Raw genomic sequence first — 13,485 nt, 5'->3', positions numbered from 1 at the left:
TGCATGGAAACTTCAAGGGAGAGGTATCCATGAGCTCCTGGGGTCACCTATATTTCTCAGTTTGGGAACCAGGATGGCTTTGGATCTTTCAGATCCAAGTATCTTCCTGATCCTCCCTCAGCAGATCCTCAACACAACCTCTTCCATCCCTAGAGCTCTGACATCAGTTGGGCCAGTGCACTGAAGGATCCAGCAGCAGTGAGTTGAGAGAGACAGTGACAGAGAGAGAGACCAGATCTCCCTTATCACTAGAGCTCTGTCTCTGACATTGCCAATTTCAGTGCAAGCCTACATGCGGTTTATTCTAAGCGTGTTCCATTGTGCTCTATGGGACTTATTCCCTAGACAGTGTGGTGCAGTGGTCAAAGTGTTCCCTCAATGGAGCCCCAGAGTGAGGCAACACGCGACGGGACCTTTTCTGTGGTGGCTCCCCATTTCTGGAATGCTCTCCGCAGGGAAGCTCACCTGACACCTTCATTACATCTATTTAGGCACCAGGCAAAAACATTCCTCTTTAACCAGGAAACTAACTGTTAATCTGTATCCCTTCAAAGCAGGGTGGTTGCCTTTCCCACACCCTTTTACTATTATTATATGGCATATTTTGTGTTTTATGTTGTAAACTACCCTGTGATCTCTTGATGAAGGATGGTATATAAAATTAATTAATCAGTTAATAACAGAACCTGGCCGACCAGGGTTTGACTCCCCACTCAGCCATGAAACACACTGGGTGATCTGGGCCAGTCACACTGCCCCTCAGTCTAACCTATCTCACAGGGATGTTGCAGGGTTTAAATGAGGAGGGGGACAACCATGTATGGCACCTTGAGCATCCTGGAGAAAAGGGTGGGGTATAAATGTAATTCCCCCCTTAAAGCTGTAGATTTTGCTTCCAGTGATAAAAGTTGCTAATTGCCTGGTTGTATAAACAAAATGGTACCAGTAAAAGGTTTGCATATTTACATTGAAGTAAGTTGAGCACAGAACTGTAGAGTTGGAAAAGGCTATGAGGATCATCTAAGACAGTACAATAATAATAATTAAGGATGCACTGCAACAATAAATGCAGGTCTCAGTGCGCTGCCTTTCAGCTAGATCTATTTTCTGTGCATGTATGGTGCAAACAAATGGTTTGGAGCGCTCCAATATCTTCTTTTGGACTGCCTTAAATTGAGTTTTCCTTGAAGTTCCATTGTATGTAACAGAACTGGCACACCATTCTCCTGAAATTGAAGCACCTAGCATTTTCAGAGTGGCAAAATGATTAACTTTGGAGATACAAAACAACTCTTCCTCGGTGTTTATCCCACATACCTTCTCTAGAGTGACCCTAGCAGCCAATCCTCAATGGCTGACTCACCTCATTTCATTTTTCATTGGCTCCAACCAGCATAAAGGGTGAGAAGTGTCTAAAAAGCTCCCCTTTCATGCTCATGGGGTGGCTCTAGGACTCTAGAGACAGGGACCCTGCTGCACAAATAGTAGAACCGTAGGATTGTAGAGCTGGAAGGGACCACAAGGGTTATCTAGTCCAACCCCCTACAATGCAGGAATCTTTCCGCCCAACATGGGGCTTGAACCCATAACCCTGAGATTAGGAGTCTCATACTCTACCAACTGAGCTATCACAGTGGGTCTTCAACTCCCTCTGCAATGCTGGACCACTACTGCTCTGAATACAACTAACACATTACATGCTCATGTGAGAGACTGTGCAAAAGCTAGACAACATCACAACCCCACAAATAGCACAGGGGATATTAAAAGCATGCCATGAGTGACAATGATTGGAATCATTTCCATATCAGGGTTGGCTCATTTCAACATCTACTGATAGCTTGCATGTACCATCCAATAGGGTAAGGTAACATAAAGGACCCCTGGACAGTTTAGTCCATCAAAGGCGACTATGGGTTGCGGAGCTCATCTCCCTTCAGGCAGAGGGAGCCGGCGTTTGTCCACAGACAGCTTTCCAGGTCACGTGACCAGCATGACTAAACCACTTCTGGTGCAACAGGACACAGTGATGGAAGCCAAAGCGCACAGAAATGCCATTTACCTTCCCGCCGCAGTGTTACCTATTTATCTACTCATGCTGGTAAGCTTTCGATTTCCACAGGCAACTCTTTGATATAGCATCCAACACAATTGTACTCATGGAATTCATTCACACATTCAGCTGTCATCCCCTGCATACAGTAATCAAGGAATGTACAAAGCTACCTCATATGGAATCAGATCAATTGTCCATCTAGCCAAGTTCTGTCTACTCTGACAGGCAACAGCTCCCCAGGGTTTCAGGCAGGGTTCTCTCCCAGCCCTACCTGGAGATGCCTGAGATTGAAATTGGGGACCATGAACATGCAAAATGTATGCTCTACTCCTCAGCTCCAGCTTCTTCTCAAGCATGAAATTTCTCAAGAGAAATCAAGTGAGGGGGGTGTACACACACACACACACACACACACACACACAAACCAGCCTTTAGAAATATTGCCAATTGAGGTTTCAAAACAAAAGAAACCCTGCCTTTATGGCCAGCCAGCTTCATAACCCTGAACAAAGTTTAGACTTAAGGGAACAAAAACAAACAGTTCTTAAAACATTTTATTTAGGGGATTCTACCTTAAGTTGAAGCTGAGAGACTTGGAATTAAGTCCTGTTTTAGCCCTCAGCCAGTTGCTATCTCCCCATCTCAATTCCACACCCATTAAATGCTAATAACTACTGAGTAGAGTTGTTTTCAAGATTACATTAGTGGCAGCAATACTCTCGAAAATGAAGACGATGTAATCTAGTGGTGAGAGAGTCACACAATGCAATCCTACGAATATCTACTCAGAGGTTACTCCCACTGAATTCAATGGGACTCTCAGGTAAGAGTTTGTGGGATTGCCGTTTTAGACTTGGTTTTACTTCTGTGTTCCATGGACTGATCTCATACATTAGATCCTTCTTACACTGACATAATCCTCATGAATTTCTCTCTCTTTAAAAAGTGTGTGTACAGAATGTAGAGCACAATTTATTCTTTGCCTTCCCAAGACTGGGCAGCAGCTGCATGGAGCAGCTGTCCCAATCTGTGGCTCTCACAATGGTGGTGGCAGCAGGGTAGAATACTCACAGGTAGTTATCAGGTATTTTCATCTTTCCAGCATTTCCAATCATAATAATTAGCATTTATATAGCACTTAAGTATTCAAAGCGCTTTGTGTGACATCATCTCCGTAATCCTGACAACAACCCTTTAAGATAGGTCAGGGCATATTAGCATCCCACGTCCCCTATGGCAGATGGGAGTTGAATGCTGAAGCCAGAGATAGTCGCTTGCCTAAGCCGTCTACTGAGTTCATATGAACAAGGTAGAATGTGCACAGGGAATTCTACATCACTGCAGGACAAATACATTTTCCTAGATTATTCTCTCTGACACTCTCTCTCTCTAAAAATGTCACTTATTAAGCATCTTTTTCATCATGTGGCTAATGCACTCAACTGCAGTTCTCCATCAAAAACGGGAATAGTGACCCATGTCAACAATAGACTGCATTACCAATTTACAAGCCATAGGTAGTCCTGTATATAATCGGCAGGGGGTAAAGCCTTAGAGCAGGCACCCTCCAGATGTTGGTGAATTCCCACTCCTATTTTCGCTGACCATTAGCCATGGTGCTGGATGGTCCAACATATAGAGGGGGCACCACGTTGGCTACCTCTGCCAGTCAGCTCAGATACACAGCAGCACTTCAAGTTAAGTATCCTGCGCAGACAATGCCACCATCTATGGTGGTTGGATTCACCAGCACCTCCACGCTGCCTAGGCGGATCGTTGGGCGCAGGGGGCTGTCCAGCCTAAGAAGGAAACTGAACGCAGCGCTTCCACGAGGCAGAGCCCAGCGACCACTGTTTGTTCTCCTGCTAAGAAGATACCGAAAGAGGCTGCCTGTTATTGCCGGCAACATGGGGGGGGGGGGGGAGAGAGAGAGAATGAGACGGAGAAGAGTCTCTTTTGCCCCCTAAGACTGGGGTCGCTGGGTGGGTGAGCAGATAATACGCCGGTGTGAAAGAAAGCAAGGCACCTCCTCTTTCCTATCCCATCTGAACAGCTGTCGGGGAAAGGGGAGCGGAGTCGGGGATGGGTGATCACTGCCAAGAGTCAATCTGTCCGCAAAAGGAAAAAAAAAAGCCAGGCGTGAGGTTGTTTTGGTGGTGCTGCTGCTGCTGTTGTTATGTCTGTTCGGCTAATTTAGTCTTTGCCTGCCCGGGAGTGTATATGTTGGAGAGGGAGGGAGGGAATGATGGGGAGAGGAGAGGAGAGGGCTTGTTTGGGTCCTAAGCTGAGAACCAGCCGCTTTGGCTTGGGAGTCCTGAAGGCACCTCCTCGTGTTACGAGCAGGTGACTGGGGAGAAGAAGGAGGGAAAAGAGGGCCAGCAGGCTTAAAAACTTGCGCAGGAAGAAATAATGTTGAGAGGCTGCCGCGGGGGCGGGCGAGGGAGGTTTCTCAGAGGGAAGCCGGCAAACCGCCCAGAGCCTTCGAGTAAACCTGACCCATCACAGCCTTTCCCAACATCTCCCCCCCCCCCCAGCAAGTGGGCACAGGGACCCCCGAAGCCGCCCCGTCCTCTGCCCGCACCCCACCCCGCTATTGAGTCCAACGCGCGGCTGCTGAGCATCACCTCCCTGAAAGGATGCTGCAGCGAGCATCTCTGGCGGGTTGGTACCCAAAGTGTGCCCGTTAAGCGAGGAGGAAAGGATGCTGGAGAAGGGACATACCTGGTTCCGCGGCACTCGCTGCCTCCTGTTCCTCCCTTGGCAGGACAAAGAGCCGCCTCCCCCCCTCGCCAGTCCTCGCACTCCGAGCCGCGGCACTCGCGCAGCTCCGGCTACCCCGCCCCGACTGATGACAGCGCCGCGCGCAAAGGGATGCGGAGCTATATAAGCGGCGCAGGGAGCGGCCACCCAGCGGCGCCCGCTGCCTCCGAGCGCCTCCGCTCTCAGCCCGCTCTGCCGTTCCCACTGCGGCGGCCAAACCGTGAGCCGCGGCGCCCTCTGCCGGCGCAAAGGAGGCACCGTCGCGCTGGCAGCCCCTGCCTCGTCCCCTCTAAGTTGGAGACGGAGTTGGAGACGGAGTCCGTCCATGAACTTGGTGTGTTGCTGGTTGGAGGCCTCCGATGAGCTTGGGCTTCGGCTGCAAAAGGAAATGAGGGAAGAATGGCTGCCTTGTGAACCTCCAGGACGGGAAGACGCGATCCAAACTATGATTTTCGGTGCTGGTGTTGGATACTGTCTGTGTCAGTCGCTGTGTTTTCTCCTGCTCTGGAGGGTAGGACTCGAACCGATGACTTCAAGTTCCAATAAAGGAGATTCCGACTAAACATCAGGAATAACTTTCTGACAGTAAGAGCTGCTGGACAGTGGAACAGTCTCTCTCCGGAGGTTGTGGACTCTCCTTAATTGAAGATCTGTAAGCAGAGGTTGGATGGTCTTGGATTCTTTAGTTGAGATTTTTGCATTGCAGAGGATTGGACTAGATTATCCTTAGGGTCATTTCCAACTCTACAATTCTATGATTCAATAGTAGCATAGCGTTGAAGCTTTTTGAACCCTTTCCTTTCCCCATTTCAAGGCTGGCAAAGGGAAATTGTGCACCTCTGAAATGGGCTGTGTTGTAGCTACCCAGTACTCAATTTATTGAGCAGTTTGATAAATTATATTAAGAAGTCACACCCTTGTTGGGTGTATGCATCCCAAAAGCTCACCACAGAAAGAGGACTTTTGCAGAGTTGTCTATCCTAGGCCAACACCAACATGTTGTTGTTGTTTAGTCGTTTAGTCATGTCCAACTCTTCATGACCCCATGGACCAGAGCACGCCAGGCACTCCTGTCTTCCACTGCCTCCCGCAGTTTGGTCAAACTCATATTCGTAGCTTTGAGAACACTCATACTGTCCAACCATCTCATCCTCTGCCCTTCTCCTTGTGCCCTCCATCTTTCCCAACATCAGGGTCTTTTCCAGGGAGTCTTCTCTTCTCATGAGGTGGCCAAAGTATTGGAGTCTCAGCTTCAGGATCTGTCCTTCCAGTGAGCACTCAGGGCTGATTTCCTTAAGAATGGAAACACCAACATACACCACTATATATACATGCAAAGATGTTACAAGTAATCTTCTCTCTCTCTCTGAGCCCAGAGAGTGTTCTTTGCTTCCAAGTCCTTACTGTGTTAAAGTCCACAGAGACGTCCTAAGCTGAGTTGCTTGCAAAGTCCTGCAACTGCTAGAGTTCTCCGAGTTCAAAAGTCTGGGAATTTTCCAACTTCTTTCTCAGATAACTTTTTCAAAATGGCTTCACTGGAAGCCACATTTCCAGCAGATAGTCTTCAAGGATTCCTACAATCTCCTAACACAAGCTACACAGTAGGGTCTAACATGAGCCCTTTTAAACACAAAGTTACTCACCAAATCTGCCCAGTAACACATAAGATAGTCACAAGATGCCTGCAGGTGCATTGTGGTGAATGAGCCATCTCTGCTGATTCGTGAAGAGTTAACCCATTAACTGCATTTCTTAACAATGGAACTTTCTTCTAGGAAATGTCTTTAAAATCAGGAAACCTGACTTATAAAATGTATCATCTGAGCTCTGATGGACCATCAGGCTAGTGCTGCCTGGTAAAAGGTAAAGGGACACCTGACCATTAGGTCCAGTCGTGACCGACTCTGGGGTTGCGGCACTCATCTTGCTTTCTTGACCGAGGGAGCCAGCGTACAGCTTCCGGGTCATGTGGCCAGCATGACTAAGCCGCTTCTGGTGAACCAGAACAGCGCACAGAAACGCTGTTTACCTTCCCGCCGGAGCGATAACTATTTATCTACTTGCACTTTGACATGCTTTCGAACTGCTAGGTGGGCAGGAGCAGGGACCGAACAATGGGAGCTCACCCCATTGTGGGGATTCGAACCGCTGACCTTCTGATCGGCAAGTCCTAGGCTCTGTGGTTTAACCCACAGCGCCACCTGTGTCCCTTATAGTGCTGCATGCTACATTAGGCCAAATAGGGCACTGCGCCACCAACCCCAGGCTGCCCTCAGCCAGTTCCCACCTGGCTTCCTTTTTATTTACATCCAGTCCAGCAGGTGGTGCTGTCTGTCAGTTCCTCCTCCTTAATTTCAGTGATTTCCTACTTGTACAATTCTTCAGGGAGGCGGGTGGGGACAAAACTATAATTAGTTGGCTCTGGCTATCCTTGGCTCTGGCACCACCTACAGTTAGTCTCCCTGCCTTCTGCCCTGCCAGTGTTAATGGTTGCAAACTATTTTATGCTGCCATTATACACTGAAGTTTTTTCTCTCCTCTTTATTCTTCCTCAATTATTTTTAATTACTAATGTATATTGCATTTTTAATATCTTGCTATAGGCTACCCAGGGAATATTTATTGATAGGTGGCTATATAAATAGAAATAATAATAATTTTGCTTGTAGTATGGCTGTCCCTCTAGTAGTAAGTGGCATGCCTACTTGTCTAGTGACTTGATTTGGGGCAAAGAATCTCATGATTGTTAGGGGAGTTATGCAAAGAAAAAAATATGACTTAGAGCAAAGCACACAGAACTGAATGGAACTAAATGCCTTTGTTTTTGTTTATCACTAAAGTTGAATACCCCAAACAGATTTTTAATAGCAAGCCTGTAGGCAGGAGTTTCTGCAACAAGGAAGAAGCATTTCAGATTCTGTAAGCAGGCCTCCTCTGTTGTGGCCTGGTATTCCAGTGACAGCACAAACATCTGGATTTCTTGCAGCATTGAAACAAACTGACATTTACAGCTGAACAGTTGATTAAATGTTAAACTGCTGCCTTAATCCAGTAGAATAGAATAGGAGAAGAGCCCTACTGTATTCAGTCAAAGTCCCATCTAGCTCTCCATTCTCTTCTCACATGGGAAGTCTGAAAGCAGGACCTGAGCACAGTAGGTTTTCTATTCCAATACATGTCCCTCTGTAGTTGTGGATTCAAGTAGGTAGCCATGTTGGTCTGACGAAGTTGAAATAAATAAAAAATTGTCCAGTAGCACCTTCGAGACCAACTAAGCTTGTTCTGGATATAAGCCTGCACACGAAAGCTTACACCCGGAACAAACTTAGTTGGTCTCTAACAGGCTACTGGACTATTTATTTATTTATTTTATTTCCTCTGTAGTTGTGTTGGCTTTGTCCATTTAAGAATCTTGCTTTGATTTACCTGCCACAGAAATAACTTTCTAATGGGAGGACCTTTTTCCATTGATGCTGAATTTGTCAGGAAAGGTCTCACATCAGCCTGAAGTCCCAAAATTTGCAGAATCAGCTATATTGAATGGAAAGGGGCATTATCTCAGGACCAGCCTTGGCTCTCAAAAACTCATCCTAGCAGACGGAGCTTGCAAGATACATTCCATCCAGCTGGGGTATTGCCTAGGTAACAAAAGCATCTGTTTAAGCCATCCTACACACAAGTCATTAATCTTTAGCTGGTGGCAGGAGCGCCAGTCACCCCTAAAAGCATCACTGAATCTTTAATGATGGGGCTCTACGGGGAATGCAATTGTTCACAGTCTTGATAAAGGATCCCGGTCAAAATCCCTTACGTAGCCAAATCATCACAGAGAGGCTTTTTATTCTTGAACTGATCCAAATACCTCCAAGCCCACCAAACTTGAAGAGAGGGAGGGGGAGAGAGAGAGAGAGAGAGAGAGAGAGAGAGAGAGAGAGAGACCTATGCTGCCTTTGAGGCTGAGAGTCACCTCTCCAGCACAGCACTTTAGCAACCGATTATCATCTATGGCATTAATGCTTTTGATCACCAAGTTCAGCTTTGCACTCCAGAGGGCAATCAGTGCTCTCATCACACCTAATCAAATGCTATGTAAATGCTGAAAAGAAGGCTTTGTTCCTTTAGAATGGTGTGTGTGTGTGTGTGTGTGTGTGTGTGTAGCAACCCCTAAAATAACTGTCAAAGCAAATGCTGCTGTTGGACAACACAGTTCAATTTATTCAGTGTGGAAAATCGTATGCGAGTCTAGAGTAAGACCCCTTCCTTCCAGGTTAATATTTATTCTGCTATAGCAAATCTGCTACAGGGAAATTATAGGGACAGTTGGAAAGCCCTGATAAAGCCTTAGTTAACCGAATGGCTTGAACCACAAAGGGAAAGCCTTGTCAAACTTAATTCCGAAAGCAAAATGTGTTCCTTTTTAATTCAGATTGAAGATGCTGATGTTTTTTAAGATAAGCTCAATAAAATAAGCCCACTGATGAGAAAAGCAACAGAATAAAACTTCATGGTGATTGTCCCATACCCTCCAACATTTTTCTGATGAAAATAGGGCTGTCCTTATTCAGTAATAACAATATTTCAAAGTACTGTAAGTAAAAACATAATAAAATGATACAGGGCTGCCTTCAGATGTCTTCCAAAGGTTGTATAGTTACTTATCTCCTTGGTTCAGGAGTCACATAACTCCATACCCTCCAACATTTCTCCAATAAAAATAGGGATGTCCTACCATATCCTCCAACATTTCTCTAATGAAAATAGGGACGTTCGAAAGCAGGACATTCCAGAATCAAATAAAAAACCAGGATGGCTTCTGTAAATCCAGGACTGTCGCTTGAAAATAGGGACACTTAGAGGGTTCTAGAAAAAAAGCATTGGGCAGGGCATAGTCTTGTTGCCAAAAACTGAGAGAGCCAATAGCTCACAGGTAGAGCAGTTAACAGCGCAATCCTAACCATGCGTATTCATACAAACATTCTATTGAATTCAGTGAGACTTGCTGCAGGGGTTAGAACTGCAGTTTAAGGCTGTGTACACACTATATACCGGGGTCGGCAACCGAAGGCCCATGGGCCACAAGCGGCCCACGGGGGTCGTTTAACCAGCCCACAAACCGCCCCTGAACTGAGCCGCCCACTCGGCGAGTCCCTGTGCGCTACGCTAAACCAGCGCAGCACGGCCTGGGGACTCGCTTTCGCAGCGCCAGAAATCGCATCTGCGCAGACGCCGGAAACCACAGGCGTGCATACAATCCAGGTCATGGAGCGACATCCGCTGGGGTGAACCGGCCCAGGCAAGGTAAACCTTGCCGACCCCTGCTATATACCCATGAGCGTAAGGGGGGAGGCAGCTGCCCCTCTAGATCAAGTAAAGCTATAGAAATACTTAACTAACTGACCAATCATGATGGTTCTGCCCCCCCAAAACAAAAATCCTATGCACATGTATACAGTGGTACCTCAGGTTACATATGCTTCAGGTTACATACGCTTCAGGTTACACACTCCGCTAAGCCAGAAATAGTGCTTCAGGTTAATAACTTTGCTTCAGGATAAGAACAGAAATCAGGCTCCAGCGGCGCAGCAGCAGCAGGAGGCCCCATTAGCTAAAGTGGTCTTCAGGTTAAGAACAGTTTCAGGTTAAGAACGGACCTCCGGAACGAATTAAGTACTTAACCCGAGGTACCACTGTATACCTTTAAAGCACATTCTAAACACATTCTTTCCCTCAAAGGATTCTGGGCACTACAGTTTATTAAGGATTGCTGGGAATTGTAACTCTGGGGGAGGTGGGGGATAAACTAAAGTGCCCAGAATTCTTTGAAGGAAATGAGCTTCAAATGTGCTTTGAAGGTATAGCATGTACGCAGCCTCTGGCTCCAAGCAAGAACCGCCTGGTTCTTTCTTCTGACATATGATAAGGGGGTAGTGTAAGGAGAAGGGGAAATAAAGGACCTAGAACAAATTTACACCTCATATAATGCAAATCCAGGATCTTTCAGGACTCTATTGCTGCAGAACATGAACTCATCTATCAGACAAATTGTCATTCAAATTCAGCTATAAGAAATGTCCTGTATGCTTAAGGGATTGTGCCTGAGAAACCCGTGAAATCATATGACTTTATTAAATGGAGCAGCATGATGGGCCCGGCTGCTTTTGAAATTAGTGCTGCTGGAACTGAGAGTGACAGCAAACAGTTTTGCTTTAAAAAGTGATTGCTTGGAGATTCGTTTTTTTCGCTCCATGCTGTCTTTTATCACAGCAGTGGTTTGCTGGAGCCATGTAACTTGTTTGCCTGATTATATGGGTGTCTGAATAACGACAGCTAACAAGGCCATTTGGGGCAATGCCTCTCTGCCAACATCAGTGAGTGAGAGAAGATGCTCTTTCCATTGGGAACAGGGGATTCTAACCTTCATAGAGTGCTGCTACAGCAACATGAGTGGCTACGTACAAATGTCAGCTCACTCATGAGGCTGGCATTTGGTTATACTTGCTAATTTTGCAAGTGCCTAAATAGAACTATTCATGTGAGTAATTAAATAATTACTACAAGCTATGAGTAAGGGATGCAGCAGTAGGCCCCATCATCAGCTAAGATAAAATGCTAATGCTTTTACTCCTGGTAGAATGAAAGAAGTGGATACTGTTCTGGGTGAATGCACTGGACTCGGTGTTGTTGTTCCTTTTAATCAGTCCATCCTGAATGCAGGAGATCATTGAAGTGTCTTCAAAGGCTGTCTTGCAAATGGAAACTTAATGGCCTAGTCCTAAGACTTGCTGAGTGGGCAAGCCAGTGCTTACAATAGCAGGGGTATGCTAGCCACAATGTCAGGGTCATAACACATTGTATTATCTTACTGTAACATTGCAGAGATCATATCATAGAGTTGGAAGGGACCCTTAGGATCATCTATTCCAATCCCCTGCAATGCAGGAATATGCAGATGTCCCATACAGGGATCAAACCTCCAACTTTGGCATTATCAGCACCATGCTCTAATCAGCTGAGTTATCCAGGTCGTCTTTTTAGGATCAGAAGTGGTTAATGGTGACCTGCCCCATCATTAAGATGTGCATGAGAGATTCTGCTCCAGGAACCATTGCCTTCAGAAGTGAACCAGGTGGGGAATCAGAAAAGGGCCTTTTTCTGTGATGGCACCTTGCTTGTGGGATGTACCCTCCCTGGGTACATACAGCTAGCATTTGCTTTGTTGTCCTTTCAAACCCAGGTGAAAATAGTTTTGGGCTGGATCACTTTAATCTCATTGCTTCTTGTTTTTCTTTCTGCTTTAAGCTTTTAAAACAAATTTCTTGCATCGCTTTGTTGGCTGTTTTGAAAGCTTTGTTGAAAAGGTGACCACTGAACTAGGGATGGAAGGATCAATCTATTTTCAGTTCCTGTCAGCTTTGCATGTGTTCATTCCTAAGTCTGCTTCATCCTGTTTCTGCACCATTCAGTGCCTTCTTTTTATCACATACACATTGTGCTTTATCTGAAAAGACCTTTTCGCATGTACATTTAAACTGAAATGTGCATCTTGCTTTGTTTGTTGAACTGAGAATGATATCGCAAAATTCAGTGAAGTGTAAAACTGAAGGATCACTGCATTCCAATCTACATATTAGTCCAGGAAATGCAAATCAGGCTGACTTGCTTAAAAATGCAGTTTGAACAAAATACTCAAGCATCCCTACTGAGAAACGTTTTTTACAGTGCTATTTTTCTAGAAAAAGAGGTGCTGGAACTCAACATGAATGCCTGCCTTGTTCTCTTATAATGACAATGGCTCACACTTGAGAGGTGACGGAACCGAGTTCTGGTGAGTTCCAACTGGAAAAAAAGCCCTGGTTAAACCATAAATGCTTTGAAAGGGAATGCCAGAGTAACAGGCTGTGGCGTACTAAGTCAGGTTGCCTGATTCCATGCAGAGTCATAGACATTTAAAGCACCCAGTTGCAGGATATCAGACAGTTGTGGCTTCTCCTCACTGTTGGCTCACTGATCATGCCATGCCATGCTTCTCCTTTTTGCTGTTGTTGCCTGCACTCCAGTCTCCAAGAAGTGAGAACATCCCCAGAGCTCAGTTTCCTTCGAATGAAGGTCAATGGAGACTGTGGTGTCTTTAGGATATATGGTTTTATTTACACATATATACAATCTGAGGCTAGGTTAGGAGAGGGGGACTCAAAGTTTTAACACAGGCAGATCTTGCCCACCCATTAGGTTTCCAGGGATGCAGTTTGGTGAATCCCCTCTTAACTATTGGCTAATTTTAATTTTTCTGAAGAGAAACTTGGAGTACTTGGAGAAGTTACCGTAAACAGAAAAAAGGATTTATTTTTCAACAAAACTGGTAAAACAAAAGATGTGTCAGAAGATAAGATTTATTTGAGAAAACAGTAAACTATATACAGTGGTATCTCAGGTTACATATGCTTCAGGTTACATACGCTTCAGGTTACAGACTCCGCTAACCCAGAAATAGTACCTTGGGTTTAGAACTTTGCTTCAGGATGAGAACAGAAATCGTGCTCTGGCGGCACGGCGGCAGCAGGAGGCCCCATTAGCTAAAGTGGTGCTTCAGGTTAAGAACGGACTTCCGGAACGAATTAAGTACTTAACCCGAGGTACCACTGTATATGGTAAATTCCGTGTGTGTTACA

At 45.7% G+C, this 13,485-nt stretch overlaps 1 protein-coding gene across 3 annotated transcripts in view; it reads right to left on the bottom strand.

Annotated features, from left to right (window-relative positions):
* The window catches only part of MTUS2 (microtubule associated scaffold protein 2), a 297,375-nt gene that overhangs the window by 264,469 nt on the left and 19,421 nt on the right, over nt 1–13,485 (bottom strand). Inside the window, exon 1 of one of the 3 annotated variants that reach the window (XM_082220221.1) lies at nt 4,778–4,959. The exons of the other annotated variants lie outside the window; for them this stretch is intronic. The gene's annotated coding sequence lies outside the window, so the exon portion shown is untranslated. Of the gene's footprint in view, nt 1–4,777; nt 4,960–13,485 lie in introns of those variants that run through there. 3 annotated transcript variants of the gene reach the window in all.

The sequence above is a fragment of the Podarcis vaucheri genome, assembly GCF_965113315.1.
Source record: "Podarcis vaucheri genome assembly, chromosome: 4".
NCBI classification, from domain to species: Eukaryota; Metazoa; Chordata; class Lepidosauria; order Squamata; family Lacertidae; genus Podarcis; species Podarcis vaucheri.
Note: the sequence above shows the minus strand (reverse complement) of the source record. Positions and strands in the feature narration are given on the sequence as shown.